The sequence below is a fragment of the Cynocephalus volans genome, chromosome 11, assembly GCF_027409185.1.
Source record: "Cynocephalus volans isolate mCynVol1 chromosome 11, mCynVol1.pri, whole genome shotgun sequence".
Classification (NCBI taxonomy): domain Eukaryota; kingdom Metazoa; phylum Chordata; class Mammalia; order Dermoptera; family Cynocephalidae; genus Cynocephalus; species Cynocephalus volans.
The window spans coordinates 53,390,834-53,412,699 of NC_084470.1; positions in this window are offsets into that span (position 1 = coordinate 53,390,834).

Genomic DNA, 21,866 nt, shown 5'->3' on the forward strand with positions numbered 1-21,866 from the left:
TACGATAATATTGGGGGACCTGAACACACCTCTCTCAGCACTAGACAGATCATCTAGGCAACAAAGCAACAGAGTAACCACTACTCTTTCAGAAGGAGAGAAGAAATCTAGGGTTATCAGAGGTGGGAGGGGATGGGGAGAGATTGGATAAGAGGCATAAAGAATAAGTGTGATCTGTAATAATGTATATGCTAATAATATTGATTTGATCAACATACATCAATGTTGAACCCCCAAAGTATGTATAATCAATTATGATTCAATAAAAATAAATAAATTAAAAAGAGGGTGCTGCTGTTGGTGTTCATATTCATTTTGGTGTGGGCCTAACCTTAGCCAATTCTAATTATTCAGGGTAAAGTTAGTAGCTGATTCCAAGGTAAAAGTCTTCCCAGGAAGATGCACAGATGAACCTCAAACAACAGCCCTCATAATTTAAAGAACAGTTGAGAAATCAGCAAAAGACATCAACAGAGAATCCACAGAAAGAGAAAAGCAAATGGTTCTCAAACATGAAAACATGCTAAATGCACTTGTAACAGATGCAAATCAAAACCATGTATACCATATTGAAATGGCAAAATTTTAAGTGCGAAAACACACTGTGCTGGCAAAGCTGTAAGAAAATAGGCATTCTCACACAGTCTGGAGTATAAGTGGATATACTCTATGAAGGCCAGTTTAGCAATATCTATTAACATTACCCCCCAAATTAAAAAATACAAATGCATATTCCATCCAACCCAGCAGTTCTATTTCAATGCACTTACTGTAAGGCTCATCATATATGTACGTAATGATATATGTACATTGCTATTCATTGAAGCATTGAAGCATCTGGTCAAAATAGAAAGAGATTGGAAACAACTTACATTTCCATCAATAGGGAGTTGATTGCATAAGTTATGAAGAAATGTTATTCAATGAAATTTTTTGCGGCCTTGAAATCAATAGGGCAGCTTTCTACATACTAATATGGAAATATATTCATGAAATCATTAAATGAGAAGAGGGAGGTTCAGATCAGTGTCTATCATTCTGCAAAACAGGGTAACATTAGTGCATATTTGCTTGTTATGTGTATAGAAAGATAGGCAAAAAACTTAGGACAATGTTTCACTAATTTTTAAAACAAATAAATTGCCTATTAAAAATTAAATAAAATATAGTAAAACATTTAATAGCAGAACAAAAAGCAGACTGAATAATTGTTCATGTGCTGGGAGTTTTACACACACACACACACACACACACACACACACACACACACACACACACACACACACACACAGAGCCTCCATCAGTTTTTAGCAACTTGGCAGAAAGTTCTAGTTAGAACTTTCTAGAACTATTTTGTTTTTAAAAATTAGGGGAAAATGCTTAGACCTGTGCAAATGACTAAAAGTTTGATCAGCCACATTAGACAATGACTATAGCCATGCACCACTCCCTCTCCCCCACCCCACATCAAACCAGGACATCCTACTCTTGTGTCTTCCCAAATTCATTTGATCATTAAAAGAACAGTTATTAAGCACAGACTATGTACTGGGTCAAGGGTGGGCTCCAGTGAAGAACAAAACATAGCCCCTACCCTTAAACTTATATTTATGGTATTTTGTTATAGCCTGAACAATTATTCTTGAATTTGTCTTAGTCTGTTCAGGGTATAACAAAATACCATAAACTGGTAGCTTATACACAAGAGAAATTTATTTCTCATAGTTATGGAGACTGAAAAGTTCAAGATCAAGGCAGATTTGTTGCATGGTTAGGGCCTTTTTTCCAGCTCACGCACAGTGCCTGCTTGTTGTCTTCATATGGTAGAAGGGGCAAGAAGCCTCTTTTATAAGGGAGGGCATAATCCAATACATGAGGTCCACACCTCTATGCCCTAATCAACTCTCAAAGGTCCCACCTCCTAGTACCATCACCCTTGGGGGTTAGGATTTCAACATATGAATTTGGGGGGACCACAACATTCTGACCACAGCAACCATTTTCAAGTGCACAATTCAGTAACATTAATCCCATTCATAACGTTGTGCAACCATCACCACTACCTATTTCCAAGCCATTTTTTATCACCCCAAACAGAAATTCTGTAATCACTACACAATAACTCTCCATTTCCCTCTCTTCCAGCCCCTGGTCTAATCTACACTATTATTATTATTTTGGGGGGGGGAGCACATATTTTTTTTAATTACCATATTTACTGTTACACAATATAATCATTTTTTGTGGCCCTTTACTAATTTCTTGCTAACTTCCCCCACCCCCATCTCTGGTGGCCTCAGTTAATCTACGTTCTCTCTCTATGAATTTGCCTATTCTAGATATTTCATATAAGTGGAAGCATACAATGTTGGTCTCTTTGTGTCTGGTTTATTTATTCTTGGTTGGCTTTTAATCTTATTCTAAAATAGGAGGCAATTGGATCACTATTGATTTATTTGATGCTTCTCACACACGGAGTTCATCTCAAAAGCTGGATTGAAATTTCTGTCGTTTGGAGTTACCCCAAACAAGCTTCTGCGGTGAGCTTGGACTGCTAGAGTAAGAGGGTGCTCATTTCTATTGTGGCGCACCCACATTCCTGCTGCTAGGATGTCTCTGGATTCCAGGCAAGTGGCCCTGGTTGGTTCCTGTGGTCCCTGGACATTCTGATACGAATGATGGATCAATGCCCATTCCTCAGGAGCCAAGACCTAAATAGGACATGCATGAGGAAAGGAAGTTGTGGCCTTAGGAATTGACCTTGTCTGTGCTTTTTGTTATCTGGACATTCTGTGTGTTCTGGGAGTAGGAGGCGAAGGCCTTGTTCTGAGGAACGTGCACTACTGAGAGACGCTCTCTCCTCCCCCATGTCCCAGTTCCCGCAGGCCCCTGAGCTTCCCAGGCCCCTCTGGTGCTCCAAGGCCATTTCCCTCAAACTGGCCCTGGACAGAGAGCTCACTGTCACAATTCTCTGCCCTTTGAGCAATCTGTTCATCCAGAGAAAGTGCAAGTGTGGTCCCAGCTCACCGCTTTCACATGGTGCAGCTGTCATTCAATAGGCTGACATGTGGGTGAGGGACAACTCCTTGGCTCTCTGTGAGAGGGTCTTTTCCTTTCCTTGCTCAGGGGCCTGGAAGAGCCTCAGGCTGGGGCTCATTCCTGATGAGACACAACACGCTTGGCCTTGGGGACCTTTCAGAGAATTCGGATAACTGAGATGAAGGTGGGACACAAGAGAAGGGTCCACTGGAGACTGGTTGACAGAGAACCAAGGTGTTTCCACAGAAATCTGTTAATCAAGAAAACATCCCATCTGCAGAAACTCCTTTCTCTGAAAAGGTGTAATATCAGAAAAGAAACGTCCCTCATCCACTGTGGTAGATTCTTTAAAAAAAACAAAGGCCACAATTCCACAGTCTTCTCTGTGTCCATGATCCTTTACTATGTGACTCTTTGCTCCTCCCATCAGGGCGTGTCCTCTGTTTCCCCACCCCTTGAGTCTGGGCTGTCCTTGTGTCTTGCTTTGACCAAGAGTTTGCAGAGTAACGGTGCAGTGCCAGTGCTGATCCCAGGTCTGCAGTCCCTGTTCACTCTGAACCCTGCCACTACTACATGAATAAGCCTGGCCTCGTCTCCCAAGAGATGAGTGGCACCAGTCACCCCTCTTGCTGCAGTGGACAGCCAATTACCTGCCAGACGTGTGAGTAAGGCCATCCTAGACTAGCCAGCCCCTCGCTGACCACAGATGCATGAATGATGACATCCAAGGTCAACCAAGTCCAATCAAGATAAGCAGAACTGTCCAGTTGACCCACAGACTAGTTAGCAGTAATGAACAACTCTTGTTTTAAGCCACTGAGTTTGGGGTGAGGGGGTCATTACACAGCAGTTGACTGACACATCCATCAGCTGTATGCTTTGGCCTGCGTTTTCAGGCAACCATGTGTCTGGGCCCTTAGCACACTGGCCATCTGCTCTGGCTGCCTGTCGACAAGCCACCCTATCGACTGCCTTTGCAGAATTGACTGGTCAAGCTGATGCTGCAATCACACAACCTCCAGCAAAGAAGTAATTCCCAGAGGGAAAGAATTTCCTCTTTTTGTCTTGATATAATATTAACCTTTCCCAGAAAAATTGACCTAGAAGGCCTCATGATGAAGGGGCCTCCTCAGGCAATGGCACCAGAGTGTGCTGCCCCTCATTTGTCCTGTTGTTGAGTCAGCGGGTGAGGCTGGGTGGAATGGATTTTGTGTTACCAATGGGGTTTAATGTACTGGCTGTATACACTGGGTAAACTGTGCAGAATCCTCTCTTTCTTGGAGAAAAGGCTTGTGACTTTGTGTAATATTCATCTGAAAGTACGTATTAGGCCCTAATATTTGCTAGAAACCATTTCAAGTGCTGGGGACACCAAAATGAGCCCATGGCATGGTGGGGTGCTTAATCAAGCTAAAAAAAAATAGTCAGCAGTGTTCTAATAAGCACTGTAATAGAAGTCCAGTCACAGTTCTGTGGGGAAAGAGACGAGAGCCCTGACGCCTGGGGTGAGGCAGGATGGGGCAAGCAAGGCTGCACTGAGGACAAGATGTGGAAACTGAGTCTTGGAGGATGGGCAAGGAGGTCACCAGCAAGATGGGGGTGGCATGTGCTCGAGACCTGCCTCCATCCCTGTCTTGTTGTCTCTGTCCCCTACCCAGCATCCCCATGTGCAAGTGCCTGTTGAGATAAGAAAGCTGCCCCTCCTCTAGAACAGAAGCCGGCACTTCTTGAGTCCTACTATGTGTCAGCACTGAGCTAAGGGAATAATAAAAATTAGGTCAGTTAGGTCATTTGATCCTTACAACCCTCCTGACAGTTAAATATTATGACTATTATGCCCGTTTTGTAAGGAAAAAGCTAAGGCTTAGGAATGACTTGTTGAATGTCACCAGGAATCACTTACCAATCAAGGCAAGTGGTTTGGGCGAGGTCTCTGTCCCAGAAGCCATGCTCACCACGTGCTGCTGTCTTGCTCTCGGGAGCCATGATGCCTCTCAATGTGATAGCCTGAGCACTTGGTTTCTCCCTCTCTCTGTCCTCTGATTCAATGTGTTCAAATGTGGATTTCTTTTCATTTATTTATCCTTCTTGAAATTTGTTGCATTCCAAGTCTGTTGGTCAGACACTTTCTTTATTTCTGAGATCTCTGGCACCATCACCTCACTCCATCCTCATGTTTTTTAATCTCTTGTATTTCCCTTGTCTGTGTCTCTGGGCTGTGTTCTGGATCATTTCTTCAGGTCTGTCTTGCAGCTTACCAATCTCTCTTCAGGTATGTTGCACCTGCTGTTAAATCCACAAATTGAGTTTTTTATTTCATTCATTAATTAGATTTTTTTATATTTAGAAATTCAAGGCTGTGTTTTCTTTCCTCATATTTTTAGCTTTGCTTTATTTTCTTGAAACCATATTAAACATATTTATTTTATGTCCTGTGACTTATCATTCCCATATCTGAGGTCTGTGCAGGTATGATCCTTTTGTCTATTCTTTCAGGCTGGCTGCTGGTGAAGACTCCTCAAGGAAATAGAAACTCTTTCTGCCCGGTCACTCATGCCCAGGTCTAAGACAGGCAATTTTCTTTTCAGTTCCCGGGGTGGGGAACTAGCTCACCCTGCATTGAGTGTGGAGCTCTTCAAACCCCATGCTTTAGAGGGGTCTCTAGCTAGGCTGCACCTTTCTCCCCAAAGCCCCACGAGGCTGTGCCCTCAAGGCAAAATCCAGCTATAATGTTGCACATACCTCTCTGGATTTTACTGTCTCTGAATTTTAGGCTGGAGTGTTTTTGTTTGTTTGTTTGTTTTGTTTTGTTTTCTAATGGATGCATTTTTTGAAAAAATTTTTATTCAGCATTTTTAGTTTTGTTTAGAAGGATCAGTCTGGCTACCCAGGCTATCATACCTCCACACGCAGATATAGTATCTTACTGCTCCATACAGAAGAAACACCTTACAAAAATAATAGCCAGCACCTACTGAGCACTTACTGTATGCTAGACTCTGGGCTGAGCCCTTGACATGTACCATCTTCTTTAATCCTCATAGTAAACTCAGTTAGATTCTCAGTTTACAGGTAAGGAAATTGAGCTGAGGAAGATTACACAACTTGCCTAAGGCCACAGAAGCCAGCTTTCTTACTCCAGAGGCTGGATGTCCAGCTACCCTGCTCTCTTGCCTGGGTGACACTTTGTATATATTATTTTGCAGAGAGGTTTCCTCTCTGAGATAATTGGAAATGTTTTTCCTTTTGAGTCCCATTTTCTTTTTGGCCAACGAATTAATTCACTGTGCTTTTCTGGTATGCTCTGCTGTCTGCTGTGACTGGACAACGAGCCCCTCACTGTAGGCCCACATTCTAAGAACATAATGCTTGCTTGCAGTGCTCTTTTCTCCAGCCTTGTCTTCTTGAAGGCTGGGCAATTAAAACACCTATAATATTTTTTAAATTGATGTTTTCGATTGGCTCTCCCAGGACTGTCCATGGAGAATGTCCACGCTGACCATCTAAATACCATTTGCTGAATAAAACAGTTGGCAAAGAGGGCTCTGCCTGCAGAAATGTTATCAGCTGGGTGTGACAGGAATTCACATGTGAAGACTCTGCCTGCACCCTTACACGCCCCTTGCTCCCACCACACAGACATACACCCCCCAGGCCCTGGTGCCCTAAGCTCCCGATCAGCAGGTGTCAAGTGCCAGAACTACCCATGGCAGGAATTGTTCAGGGGCAGGGATTCTCCCTGATGATCCTCATGTCCAGCCACATGGGCAACTTCTGTTGTTTATACTCCTACCTTCTTCAGGATAGGGGCACAAAGAAGACTGAGGAATGAGGCTACACATGCCAAGTGCGGGCCGAGCCAATCAGTGACTGAGGGGGTCTAGGACACCAGCCAGGGTCAGCCCTGAGCCTTTGAGGCTGGAACTATTCATAAAGGGAGCTCTCTCATCCTGGCATGGCTAACCGTGAGGATTTGTGAGCCTGGAGCTGCGATCGCTTTTTCCGTCAAGGGGGAACGGCCTGTCTGTGGACGAAGCCAATAGTGAGGAAAAGAGCAAATGATGGAGGAAAGAGATTGACACCTGATGAGATGATGTGAGACCTTTGCATCCAGCAAATTAAAGCCAGAAAACTCCTTGCACTTGTCAGTTACATGAGACAATAAATTCCCATTTTGTTTTGAAGCTGATTTGAATCTGTTAAAACCAAAGACTACTGACTGATAAAGTTTCCTTCCCTCCCCAGCCCATATTAATTACAAAGGGGGAGATGTGCTTTACTGAAGAAATCTGGAGGATACCACTCTTCCCAGGGTGTCAGCCTTGGCATTGACACCAGGGACACACAACATCGCCTTGGGATTCTGACCGGCAATATTGAAACTGAATAATCATGGAGAAGCAAACTGCAGAACACGAACGCTCTGACTGCTAACAGTCCAAGGATTCGGGCTCACGTTGAAGGATGAAGGGAAGCAGAGGACTGTACTTCACTGGGGGAGGCTAAAGTTTTATAATAGCCAAAGGCAATTTACAAACCTTGACTGGATTCTGGATTGAAAACAGCTATAATGGACACTAGAATATGGACTGTGTGTCACGTGATGTAATTGAACTAAAGTTGATTTTCTTGGGCTAATAATGACATTGAAATTAGAAAGGCAAGGCCCTTGTTCCTGGGAGACTCAAACTAAAGTACTTAGGGGTAAAATGTCCTGATGCCTGCAGTGAACTTCAGATGGTGTGGGGAAAAGCAAGCGTGTGTATACATTGAGAGAAAGCGAGACGCTGAGCAGGAGTGGCAGGATGTGCAGAGCCAGTAGACCTGGCGAGGGGCAGAGAGCTGCTCTCCCCTTTGGCCCTTCAGCATGGAAAACACGTGAATTTTTTAAGGAGCTAAAAAAAGAACTGGGCTCTAAAGTCAGACAGTGCTGGCATTTCTGCCCCCTAGCTGGTTGACCGTGAACACGTAATTTATCTTCTCTTGCTCCAACCCTTCAGCTGTAAAATTGGAGAAATAACAAAATTTACCTTGTCAGATTGCTGGGAGAAATAAATGAGGAAAATAAATGTAAAATGCTTACCACAGTGCCTGTCACATAGTAAGTGCTCAATAAATAATGTTTTTAAAATTAAAATAAGAAGGAGAAGGGAAGGGGGAAGAGGAGGAGGGGGAAGTGAAGGGGATGAAGGAGAGGGAGGCAAAGGGAGGGGTGGGGCTGCTTCCCTCCCTGCCCAGCCAGTGGGGCCCATCACATGCATTCATATGACACGATTTGATGGGGAGGAGAAGAAAAAGGAGAGACGGATGCTGCAGTAGAGGTGGGCATGTTTCTGCTAGGCAGGACAGTCAAGATTTGGGGAAAGGTTTTGTCTCAAAGCTCTCAGGGTAAGTGGACTAATATGTCAAGTTTTAAAGGCAGAGCATTTAACAAAGCCTTAAATGAATGCTGCTCAATTACCACCACACTGACCTCCTAACTCCGAGCTCTCCTGGGAAACAGCAGAGTGCACACTACTGTCAGCCACAGAACCCCGCTGCTCATCTTCCATTTCCCAGGCCTGGCGACCCAGGGAAAGACATCAGTCATTAATGTCCTTGGTCCTAAGACCAGCGGCAAAGCTTGGGGGATTCCTCCTTCCACAAGTGGAGAGCACACGAAGACTGCCTATAGCTCCAAAATGCAGACATGTGTACATAAGGGGGACCCTGCCAACTGTTCCTCTACAGCTTTGTTTTTTTTTTTAAGGCTCATTTGTCAGCTATAATTCAACAGTGAGATAAATTTGGCTGGTTCAAGTCCCAAGTTCCTTACAGAAGCCAGGAATACTGGACTGCGGTTTGACTCAGTCACTTCTGATTTGGGAGTATACAGCCAGCCCTGAACACCTGAGCCTCACTTGCTGTCACGGGGCTGAGGCCCCTCAGATTGCCCCAGCCCTTGGCCCTAGCTGGACGTCTCAGGAGCCTTCCCCAACAGATGGATCCCCATCTGCAGAAAATGCCTGGAGACAAGGAAAGATGCTGGCCAGCCAATCCGACAGATACCCAGAAACATCCCAGGTAGAACTTCCCTGTTAAAATGATCTAGTTTTTCTGTTTTCAAAATCATCTTGCTTTGAAGCCATGGGTAAAAAGCAGTCTCACACAGAAGCCTTCCCTGCTAGCTCCCCTTCCCTGCTTCCTCTCCAGGTGGCCCACTGGGGCCATGTCAGGCTTGAGGATGAGACACGCAATCCAGCATGTCATTCATGCATGAGCTAGACAGTAACAGGGCCAGCACCAGAATGCAGGGCTTCTGAGTCCGAAGAAAGAGGGCTGTGAATACATTTCTGGTTGTGCAGCCAAAAGAACTCCCATATTTTTTAAGCATAAGACAGAGACCCCTTAATTTCCAAAAGGTGGGACCTGCCCCTGGCCTATGGGTGGGTGTATGATCCACTTCTAGCCAGTAGGATGTAAAGGGAAGTGTGCTGGGGAGAAGGGCTTCTGGCAATGGTTTCCTCCGTGGTAAGAGAAAGACAAGGAGAGTGTCCCCATTCTAGGTCTCCCGCTTCCTCTTTGAACTCATCTGCAGGAGGCATGATGTTTGGAGTTGCTACTGCCATGTTTTGACATGAGGAGGCTTAGAGGCTGGCACTGGCACCAATTCAGAGCCTGACATCACTGACTGCTGAATGGATACCAGAAGCTGCCCACCTCCACAGTTCTTCTTATGCAAAAAACTAAAGCTCTGTTGTGTGAGCCCCCCTTGTTCACCTATTGTTCCCTGCTACTGAAAGCATCCCTAGCTGATTCAAGGCATTTGTGTAAATCTGCCGCACATTTATTTTCAAGTCTAAGCATTTTTAGCTGTGGTGTTGCTTGCCTAGTTTAAAAACATTCAACTAGCATCAGAAAGAAAACAGCCCCGTTTCTGTGCACTCATTGAGTGCTTATCTGAGGCAGAGTGTTTGCAGCCTTGAGAAAGGGCAGTTAAAGAAGGAGGACAGTAGAGCTGTTTTCTTTTATGAACACTCTCCTGTTACCCAAGTCAGGACAAAGCCTCCCTCAGCTACCCACAAGGCACTGAAATGGACAGAAAAGACACCAGGCTGTGCCAGGAGGAATACTGTACAGGGAGCAGGCAGGGGACCCATCACGACTCTCAGGTCCAGGCAGGGTGGGAGGTAGAAATGTCGTTCCTGGTCCTGGGGACTGTGTGCCCACATCACAAAGGGAATGGAGAAATTACCAGGAGCCACCTCACCACAAAGTGCCCACCATGAAGAAAGAAGGCTGAAAGGCATGGAGGAGTCAGGTTCTGGCAAGTAAAGGACATCGCCCCAGTCCTCTGTGGCTGTGGTGGGGTGACCAACTATCCCCATTTACCTGGGACTGAGGGATTTCCCAGGGCATGGAATCTTAAACCTGAGCATGTCTTGATTGTGAAGCCTCTAAAAAGAAGGTGTTACATAAATACATGAGACACACCTGAGGTAGAGCCCGCATCTCCTCAGCCTTCTCAGCCCTCCCATGGAGGAAAGAAGCAGCAGAGAAGGCCAGGCCTATCGTTAGGGAGTTTCAGGCTGAGCTGTCTGTAGTCACCCATAGGGTCTAAGTGACCAGCTGGCAATGGAAGAATGAGTGAATGACTCCAACTGGGTAATTACTTATATTTATATGACAGTTCTGTTTCCAACAGGAGTATCTTCCAAGGACTAACGTGTAAATCCCACCAATTGACCAACACATTACCTCCCACTGTGAGTCCCCATGGGGCGAAGGAAACACTTCTGAGACCATAAATCAAAAAAGTCAGTTATGTTTGTTTCATTTTTGTACCTTTCTGCCCTGAAGGTGCATGCTTTCCATTTGAAGAGTTGATGTGAGCACAGAAAGATGAGTTGCAATGCAGAAGCTTGTGACAGTGCCATAGAAGAGAGGCCCATGGGAAGTGCTGTGGAGACATCACATGGTGTGGAGATGGTGCTGAGAGTAGACGGTGCTGAGATTGGTTGGTGCTAAGATGTGGTTCAGGCTCACTCTGGGGGCCTGGTTTATACTTGTCTTCTCACATTATGCTCATGATAGTCCTGAGAAGTGGGTTCTCTTACCATCCCCATTTCACAGGGGGGAGCTTAATGCTTTCAGGATCTAGGTAACCTGCCCAAGGTCACTCAGACAGTAAGCAGTAAATCCTACATCTGTCTGACTCCAGAGGTCATTCTCTTAAAGCCACACTCTGCTGCTTTTGCGCTCCAGAGGCAGAAGACCTGAGGGGACCTGATGCTGCTTTTTTTTTTTAATTGTAGTAAAATATATATAACATAAGGATTCCCATTTTAAGCATTTTTAAACATCTTACTAAAATCAAGCCCAGCTGCCTCCCACCAAACAGAAACAACTTGGAAGTCAAATGTTGGTGAAAAAGAAAGGCAGCTGTATTCAGGCCTGAGAAGATGGCAGACTACACCATCTCACACTCTCAAGTTAACCTAGGGTTTGCGTGGGGTAAGAAGGGGGAAGGGAAATGCAGGAAGGAGGGGGACGTGAGTTGTGGGGATTCCACGTAAGGGGCCAGGTGCAAAATCTCACCAAGGCTCTGTCCAGTTTCTGTTCTTGTCCTTGACATTACCTTGGGGTCCTGCAAGATTTTGATTTGCTTCAGGGTGGGATCAGCATAGCTTTACTGATGTCTTCCTTGGTTTCTCAGGGTCTGGATAGTACTTGTCTTGTGGCCAGTCTGCAGCTCCAGGTTGTCTGGAAGACAGCTCTGCATTTATGTAAATAATGTCATCCTGCTCTGTGACCAAGGTTAAAAATATCAAATAACCATGGGAAAAGAGAGAACTCAAAAAAATGCAATGCTAAGCTAGCCTTTATACTTCTTTTAAATATTCTGCTAGACAAGAGTATTCCTATTTCTGGGGATTCAGCCAGCAAGTTTGCCTTGCAAACTTCCTTCAAGGCTGAGGCCTGCTCCAGCCCTAGGGGAAAAGGATCAAATATGATCGAATATGGGAGGTTCTGCTGTTATAATTCCCCCACCTCCTCGAGGAGATGCTTCAGTCTTGATCACTCTAATAAACATACAGTTGCATGGAATTAATTACATTCACATACTGTGTGACCACCACCTCTGTTTCCAAAACTTTCTGGTCATTCTAAACATAAACTCAGCACCCATTAAACATTAACTTCTCATTATTCCTTCCCCTCGGTTTCTGGTAACCTCTGATCTACTTCTATCTCTGAATTTTTTTTCTTTTTCTTTTTAAAATGTATTTATTTGTTTTTATTGGTTATGAATATTCATGAGGTATAAAGCAAATTGTTACCACTTGTGCCTAAGATGTGATGAGCAGATCCATACTGGCAGCATGCCCATTACCACAAATTGTGATTATACCCTGTGTCCCCCACCCAATTATCCCCTCAATTATCCCCGACCTCCCTCCCCATCCCCCTTTCCCCACTCCACTTTGTATCCCTAGGTATGTTCTCTCCCTCTGCAAGTCCAACGCACCGCTGTGGTCTTTCTTTCCTTTCTTCTTTATCTCTTAGCTCCCACTTATGAGAGAGTACATGTGGTATTTATCCCTCTGTGCTTTGCTTATTTCACTCAACAGAAGTTTAATTTATTTTCTTAATTGACCCATGATAATTGTATATATTATGGAGTACAATGTAATATTTGGGTTTATTTACACTGTGTGTGATGATCATATCAGAATGTTTAGCATATCCATCACCTCAAATATTTGTCACCTCTTTGTGTTAGGAACATTCAGCATCCTCTCAACTGGTTACCTGAAGTTATACAGTAAATTGTGCTGACCGTAGTCTTCGTATATTGCTGTAGAACACTAGATCTTATTCTTCCTATCGTTCTACAATTTCATATCCACTGACCACCCTCTCCTCCATCCACTCCTCCCCTTCCCCTTACCAGTTTCTAGTAATCAATATCCTACTTTCTAGTAATCAATATCCTACTTTGTATTTCTGTGAGATCAACTTTTTTTAGCTTCCGCATATGAGTGAGGACTTGCGGTATTATTCTTTCTGTGCCTGTCTTATTTCACTTAATGTAATTTCCTGCAAGCTCATCCATGTTGCCGTGAATGACAGGATTTCACTCTTTTTTTTTTTTTTTTTTGGCTGAGTAATATTCCTTCGTGTATATATACCACTACTTCTTAATAGCTATGTGACCTAGGACAAGAAAATTCACTCTTCCGACCTTAGTTCCCTATGTGCATAATGGGGCTGGAACTAGTGCTGAGCTCATCAGGTTGTGTGGAAGATTCCTGGTCCACAATAAGCTCTCCACAAATTCCAAGGACAAGGGAAAGGACTATCCGGTAGTATAGCACAGACGTGACTGGGCCAGGCTGGTAGGTGAGGTGGAGCTTGCAGCCAGAGGCTGAAGACCAAGAGGGTCAGCTCAGAGGTTCTCAACCCCGGCTGCACATCAGAATTACCTGGAGAGCCACACCCCAAACCAGCTAAATTTGAACATCTGAGAATGGGCCTCAGCCGTCAGTATTTTGCAGCTGCCCAGGTGACTCTCATGTGCAGCCAGGGTGGAAAGCCATTGGCGTGGCCTTTTGCTATTAGATGTGTGGACCTTGGAGGAGCTTAAGCATCACCTGGGAGCTTGTTATTAACATAGAATCTCAGGCCCCACTCCAGTCTAATGAATTGGAATCTGCATTTTAAGAACATCCCTGGGTGTTTCGTGTGTGCACTAAAGTCTAAGGCATCCCTGGGCTAGCCTTTAAGTCATACAGATAAAGAAAATAAGCAAAATGCCAGGCAGGCTTTGAATCTGATTAAAATCCAAAGTGCAAGTTGGAGGGGAAATGAGGGCTGTCTATTTACAACAATTGCTCATGGATAACCTCATCTCCTGGCAAATGCAAAGGGCAAGGGCGGTAGGTCTCGGTGTACTTAAACTTCAATGAATCTGTGATTGTGGATGGTCAGGAAGTAAGGGATTCTGCCGGCTGCCCAATGTTTGCTCACTCGCCACTGTATCAGCCAAGACTAACATTATCTAGTGTCAACGACGCACATGCCTGGCCCTGGCCTGTGATTAGCACAAAAATATTAGCTTGTGTGAGGCCTTGGAATCATTACGAGGAAATAATTCCCAAAGGACCTTTCCTCACCCAGAATGAGCAGATCTCCATCCCTGGACAAACAGGGGCTGCTGAGCAGGTGGCAGCTGGCTCCCCAGCCAGGGCATGAGCTTGCCCTCTGTGGATATAGCAAAAACCTAAATAATACCAGAAGAGACATTCACACTTTATGAAATCTTAGAAAAGCGGTTCTCAAACTGGAACACCCATCAGGGTAGTTGGAAGGCTTGTTAAAACACAGATTGCTGGGCCCCACCTCCAGAGTTTCTGACTCGACTAGTTTGGCCATTCAATGACAAAGTTTGCTGTGGTCCACAGGTATTGCATCATCTGAAGAACTGGCCACCTCTGCCTCATTGTGGCCCCAACCAAGGAGTCTGTAATTTCTAGAACCTAAATAAAGAATATAAACTAAATTCTTATTGGTATTTACTATTTCTAGAAATCCCAATGCATTCACCATCATTTGATAAAAGGCAGCTAAAGAGCAAATTCTACAACTTATATGGAAAGTATTTAAGAAATTAGTACAAATAAGAAGTCTCAGTTTTAAAAAAGCAATTCAGTCTGCTTCAACATCTACCATTGTCTCAGAATAGCCAACTCTTTTGGGTCATGTACTCATCTAATAATCTAGAAAGAGCTATGGATTCTTTCTCTCAAATATGGACAAAAACATAAACTTACACCTACAACTTCAGGAAATCCACAGACCCCTGAATCCCTTCCTTGAACCCATCTCGAAATTTCCTAGATAAGACTAAAATGGAATTCTGCTGGTTTTACTTTTCATCATTCATTCACACTTCTCCCAATAATACCACCCTCATTTCTTTTAGGGTCTACTCACTTTCAGCCTCTCTGCTCAAGGATGGAGCATGTGACCTAGGGCTGAGCTAATCAGTGCACCCCACTCCCCTGGACACAGTGATTGGCTCACGTATAAGCACTTGACCCAATCAGGACCAGTAAGACCCAATGAAAATTAAATGAAAGCTCTTTATTGTTTTCTTTTGATGCCAACCAGGAAGACTGTAGCCACGGGAGCTAGAAGCTGTCAATTGCCATCCTGGTACCACAAAGGAGAGTCTTTGTGAGAATGGATTCAACACAAAGTAATCAGAGCTCAGAAATGAAGAGAGTAATCAAGTCCTGAACACAGCACGTGAGCCCTGGAGTTAGATCTACCCCTGGAGAGTTTAGCAAATAAATCCTGCAAGCCTGCGCTCAAGCCAGGTTGAGTCACTTGCAACAGAAAGCACTCTGATGGATAATCTTCATCAATCCATTGGATGTTTTGATGACTCTTCATGCAGCTGTCAGTTAAACAAATAATGTCACTATACAAATGTTCTTTAGGACCTGATGTGCCTTCCAGTTTCTGTAAACTCTTTATTCCCACAGTTAATCCTCAGCTTCTTCCAAATTCCTTTACAAATAAACACCTTTTGGTATGATCCCTTCACTCACACATACCAATAATGTTTGTCACGTACCACAGAATCGCAAATCATGATCTTCTATCATATTATATTGCAATAAGTGAATCATATAAATCTGCTTAAAGCAGCCTAGCCTGAGGTCTAACTTTTGAGAAACTACTTAACAACACAAGCATTCTGAAATGAAACAATTCAATGCTATAATTGTAATTAAAATGCACTTTTAATTAAGAGTATTCTTAGGCCTTGAGGATACATCTGTCATTTTTTCAGACTACAGGTTATTAATTTCTGGCAAGCCAGAACAGGAAGAAGGTTCTGCCAGCCAGATCCCAGGATGAGGTGAATTTCTTATAGCCCTACAGAAAGGACTATGCCACATGGTGGAGTTTGGCCTCTGCAGCCAGGCAGACCTGCGAAAAAATCCCTTCTCCTCCACTTATTAAATTGTCCAGCTCTGAGTCTCCATTTTCCCATTTATAACACCTCTCCTGCAAAGCTATTAAGAAAATTGGAGGGCTCTTTCTCCCCCCTGCAAAGATCCGTCTCAGCTCTTTGCCATCTACAAACACAACTTCCAAGGTACTGGAGCATCTATTTATTGTTTTAAAAATTGATAAAGGGAAATAATCAAACAAATATCATGCTTCCCCTGTACCTACCGAAACACAGGGTAACCAAAAAGTTGAGAGGGAGTTTCCCTTTATAGAAGAATTTTAGCTAATAAATTAAGAAGAAATGATGTAAGTAGAACATCACTGGATTGTGGGCCCTAATGATCTAGTAGATTTGAGCACTGAGCACCAGTAGCTACTCGCATCCTCCAGAGAGCACCAGACAGTGTATGTCTCCTGATGGAAGAACACTGCACACCCGTGAAATGGTCTTGCCAAAAACATTGAATCAGAATCTGGTAAAGCCTCTATCAAACCACAGATTTTCAAAAAAAATACAGGGGACAGAGGAACTTGTCATATGCCACCATGGAGATGCAATCAGCAACATCCAGACCTTGGGAAATTCTATAGGTGAACAACCTAGTTTTTTCAACACATAAATTTTTAAAAAAGAGAGATTGAAAGGGTATCTACTAATTAAAAGAGACTTATCAATGGATTGGGATGCATGGACCTTCTTTGGATTTTAATTGAAATAAACCAACTGAAAAATAAATTTGAGGTTTTCTGAGAAATCTGAATGCTGACTGTATGTAATAAAGAATTGTTCAATTTTAGAGGCAATAATGGTATGGTGGTGATGTTTTTAAAGGTAAATAGTTATCTTTTTAAAATACATACTGAAATGTTTATGGATAAAATTAGATACTCTCTGAGATGTACCCCCCAGAATCATCTGGTAGAGGAGTTGATGGAGGACACTGATAATGATATCACTGAATGTGCTCAAATATGATACATGTGGTAGGTTCATAGCATTATTCTCCAAATTTTGTGTATGTTGAAACGTTGCATAATTAAAAGTTTTTTAAAAAGCTCAAGCACTGATGAGTATATAGATTTTATTGAAGATTTGGGAACAGGAGAGGGAGCTGGGATGTGAAAGCCAAGTTTATTCAAATGTTCCCAGTAGACATCCCTGCCTCAATGCTTGCCCTCCCTCTGCCCCTCCCCGCCCCCACCTCTTTCTTCAGTTCAATATACCCTACCCCTCCCTTCAGCTTCTCTACTCACTCAGCAAAACCAGAGTCTTCCACTGAGTCCGACACCAACATCCCACTAGAGTCCCTCCAGCGTGCCCTCTGGGGCCTCCTTTCATCCTTCCCCCATGCCAAAGGGCTGGCCCACAGCGGATGGTCAATAAATATCAACTCTTCTTCCAGAGAGCAAAACCCACCTAGGTTTTGTAATCCAACCTTGAGCATGTGGGTTGAGAGTGGATAGACCCTAAAAGAAATAAAGGTGGAATTGCCAGGAGAAGTCTGTCCTGTGGCTGCAGAATCGTTTGAGAGTTTTTAAAAAATAAGTATTCTAGTGCATGGGCACACGCACACACACACACACACACACTCCTATCATGCTGACTCAGAATCTCTGAGGTAGGGTATGCTTACCTGTGGTGAGATTAATTCTAGGTGTCAACTTGATTAGATTACGGAATACCTGGAAACCTAGTAAAGCATTACTTTTGGGTGTAACCATGAGGGTACTTTCAGAAGAGATTAGCACATTGGCCTGAGTCGATGAGGAGGGAAAGATCTGCTCTCATTACGGATGGGCACCATCCAATCTGCTGGGGGCCCAGAGAGAACAAAAACACAGAGGAAAAGACGAATCTCTCTCTCTCTATCCTTTGGAGCAAGGATACACTTTTCTCCCCGTCCATGGACATCAGAACTCAGGAGAGTTCAGTTTTTGGGTTTCAAGACTTACATTCAGGTTCCATGGTTCTGAGGCTCCCAGACTTGGACTGAGCCACACTACCGGCATCCAGTTTGCAAATGGTTATTTGGGACTCCTCAGCCTTCACAATGTGTGAGCCAATTCCCCTAATAAATCCCCTCTCAAGTATTTGTATACATATCCTATTGTTTCTGTCTCTCTGGAGAATCCTAATACACCTGTATTTTCCCTGAGTCCCCTAGGTGATCCTGGTTTGCCAGTCTAGTCTGAGTCCAGTGTTTGGAAACCCCCGGTGGGATCCAAACAGTGCAGCAATATGGGGAGAGAGAGAGATGAAAAGAAATGATCAGTCATCTGTTACTCAGAATCTACTAGGCATAGATACAAATCAGGCCCCAGAAAATGAATTCACTGAATGATCAATCCTTCCAAACTGTGAAGCAAGGTGTTTGCATCAGGTCTAGGACACATAGTGCTGTCATGCCCTTCTGCCCACTGGCCTGTGGGGTGGGGACAGGAGGAAAGGGGATATCCTGTCCCCTGCCTTCTGCCTCTCAGACCTCACATCCCATCCAGGGACACCATGGGATGTGGGAGGCTCCTGCCAGAGCAAAATCCCTGAGGGCTTACGGGACTGGGCTCAGGCCGGGCTGTGGGGTGTGTCTCTGCCTCCCTTTCTCCCTGCCTCTGGCACACACCCCCACAGCAGCTGCTGCAACTCAGCATGGCGAGCTCTGGAGGGCGAGAGAGCAGGACGCCACACGTGTTGTGCTGTCTGTGTCAAGCATCGGCACAAATGCCAGGAAACATTTCTCTGTCCAAAACATTTTAATCCATTTAAAATAAAGAACAAATCCTATCCTGGACTCTGTGACAAAACAGCTCCCCCCAAATTGCCCTATACTTACTTTAAAGCATTTAATGGACAGTTTTAAAAGTACTCATTGTTTAGCTTTCTCCCCATCTACTTCCTTAGGCCTCCCTAACCCCCCCTTCACAACCCCTATCTTTATTCCCACCTTTAGTTTTCCATGGCACGTATCACTACCTAATATGTATTTTACTTATATTTGATGACTATGTCCCTCAAACCTCCCACTGGAATGTGATCTCGGGTGCGTAACCATTTTCCTCCATGTTGCTCTCTGGTAGAGACTCAGGGATTACTTGTCGGGTGCAGGTCAACTTGGATTGGTGTGAAGATAAAAGGAGCCAACACAGACACTTAGAGAAGGGCCTGGCACCAGAGAAGCACTCGGTAAAGATTTTCTGTAATTAATATTATTTTGACCTATTAGCTTTCAGAGGACAGGTCATTCCAGGCACCAATTTCCAGAAACTGTGACTGTTTTCAATCCAACCTCACCCATTTTCTCCTGAGACCAGCCTTCCCCACTCCCCGGTTCCTCGTGAAGTTTCTCTCAGCTCCCTGTGCAAGGGGCTTGTGTGTTTATTTCAAAGCCAACTGGGGGGCACTTTGCACCCCAGACATTGCCCACTCACACCACACGTGGGTTGAGGCCTCACTGCCTCGGCCTCCCGGAGTCCCCATAGAGATACTCCCAAGACCTCTGGAGTCCCAGGTAGACCCTCCTTTATTGAATAATTTGCCTCTTTCCCTACCCACTTCCCATTGCCTGACTCCTTTATTCCCTTCCCAAGCTCCTTCCCTCCTCCGATCCCTCTACCACTTCTCCCTATAGAAATGTTTGGTCATTGTGACCCCGTCTTCCAGCCTTAAGCCCCAAACCATGAGCAGGCACTCCAGAATGGAGAGTGCACTAGCCAAATGGCTTCTCCTCTGCCTTCAGATTGGGAGGGCAGGTTCACTCCTCTGCTGCTCCTCTCTTCTTGTGAAAACATTAGCCATCAATGTCCCCTCCACGAGGCTCCATGGCTCCCACCTCTGTTAGACACCCCTCAGGAGATACTGGCATTACTTGTGAGCTTCTGGGGCCCAGACTATGGCTCAGCCCTCTCTGTGGCCCCCCAGTAGGAGTACAAGGAGTGCATGTTGAATGAATGAGGGGACACTTACTGAACAGACAGGATGGTATTTAATGTCTCACCCACAGCCCACGCTGAGTGACCCTGTACTGTACACCTTGTGGCACTCAGCTGGTGCCTTCGGTGCCTTCCCCTGTTCCTGGCTCCCAGATTGGGCGGCAAAAACCCTTGCTGTTTTGCTAACATAGAGATCCTGGACATAGGAGACATATTCATGAATTCCTCTTCAAAAAATATATGGCAGCCTCAAAGAGAACGCCAGAGTGCAACGACGCTGAGCATTTTTTCCATTGTGGGCAAGTGCTATTACATCAAATTTAGTAGCTTTTATGGATAAACAACAGGAAGGAGGAAAGGTAAAAATGATTGCCATGTGGAGAGAGAAACAACCACAAAGCCCCAAGGGAAGGAACAAGAGGGAAAAAAGCTTGTTTAAAAAGACAGACATCAAACCTAGTAGGGGAGTTGGGGAGGGAGGTGGGGATCACAGCAACTGTGGGTTTTCTCAGAAAAGGGATGTAAGAATCAAAACAAGTAGTAGGAATGGATTGAAATAACAGCCTGAGAGCTAGAACCAAAGTAAGAATAACAGGGGTCGAGGGGGAGGAGGGGGAGATGAAAAAGGAAAAGAAACGGTCTGAGACAGGAACGGTAAGACAAAATGTGTTTGACCCAAGAGAAGAGCACAAAAGATACTTTCCAGTCAGTTGAAAGGATTCTGAATTTGGGAAGATGGAGACGAACAGGGGGTGGACTTTCAGGCTGTCCCCAGCCATATAAAGTGCCTGCTGCAGGATCGCCCAGGGGTATTCTCACAGAGCTTGCTGTCCTGTCCAGCGAGCAGGACGGGTCTTCCGAGTGGATTCCAGGCCGTGCTCCCGGGTGCCAGCAGCAACATCCCCACAGGAGGCTGTGCTCGTCCCTGCCCCGCACAGGACATCCCTCGACCTCACAGCACCTGTTGGCTGCTCTGCCTGTGACTAACCCATTCTTTCATTCTGAGACCTAGCATCTCGCCGTTCTGTTCCAGTCCTCCCTCCACTCTCCTCCGCATCGAATCATAGGATGACAGAACGTGAGGCTTTGCGGGGAGGGGAGGCTGGTTCTTAAAAAGCCGTCTTCTGTTAGACACACAAGTCCCCAGGGAATCTTGCCGAGATGCCGGTTCTGAGTCACAGGCGAGGAGTGGGACCTGAGTGTCTGCATGTTTCTCCAGCTCCCAGGCGAGGCCAATGCTGCTGCTTCCCCAGAGCAGGCTTAGAGAGCAAGACTCTGGACACAGCTGAGCCCCACCTGAATTCCTAGCCCACCGAACTGTGAGGAATGATAAAATGGTTGATTTTAGGCTGCTGCTGCCCTTTCTTGGTGAAATCTGGCTCCTCTCTTCCTCTGCACCTCTGTTCATATCCTGTCCCGTGAGTCTCTTCTGGCTGTGGGGCAAGGCTGTACAGGGCAGGGAGCTGGAATCGTTGTTTTTACTCATCACGTACTCCTTCAAATCACTCAGGCCACAGCTCTTCCCACTCCCTGCCAAAGGTTAGGCTGTTGGACCTCAAAAGCCAGGAGTCCATCCTACCTACTTTCTGCTGGGTCTTCCCCTCCCTGAGGCAAGGAATGACGTAGGGTCTTGCTGGCCAAACTGGGGGAGGGAGTCAGAGATCATGAAGGAAATACAGAGGAAACATGAGATAACAATTATTACATTGACTGCCACCCACAGAATGTTGCTGACTTTAGAGATCAAGTTTCAAGCCACTTACATTATAGGCAAAGAAACTAAGACACAGGAAAATGAGGCGATCAGCACAACATGCGGGGCTGGGTGGCAGGGCTTGAACCTTAGACCCAGGGATTCTGATTTCCAGGCCTCTGCTCATTTAACAAGTCTTCCA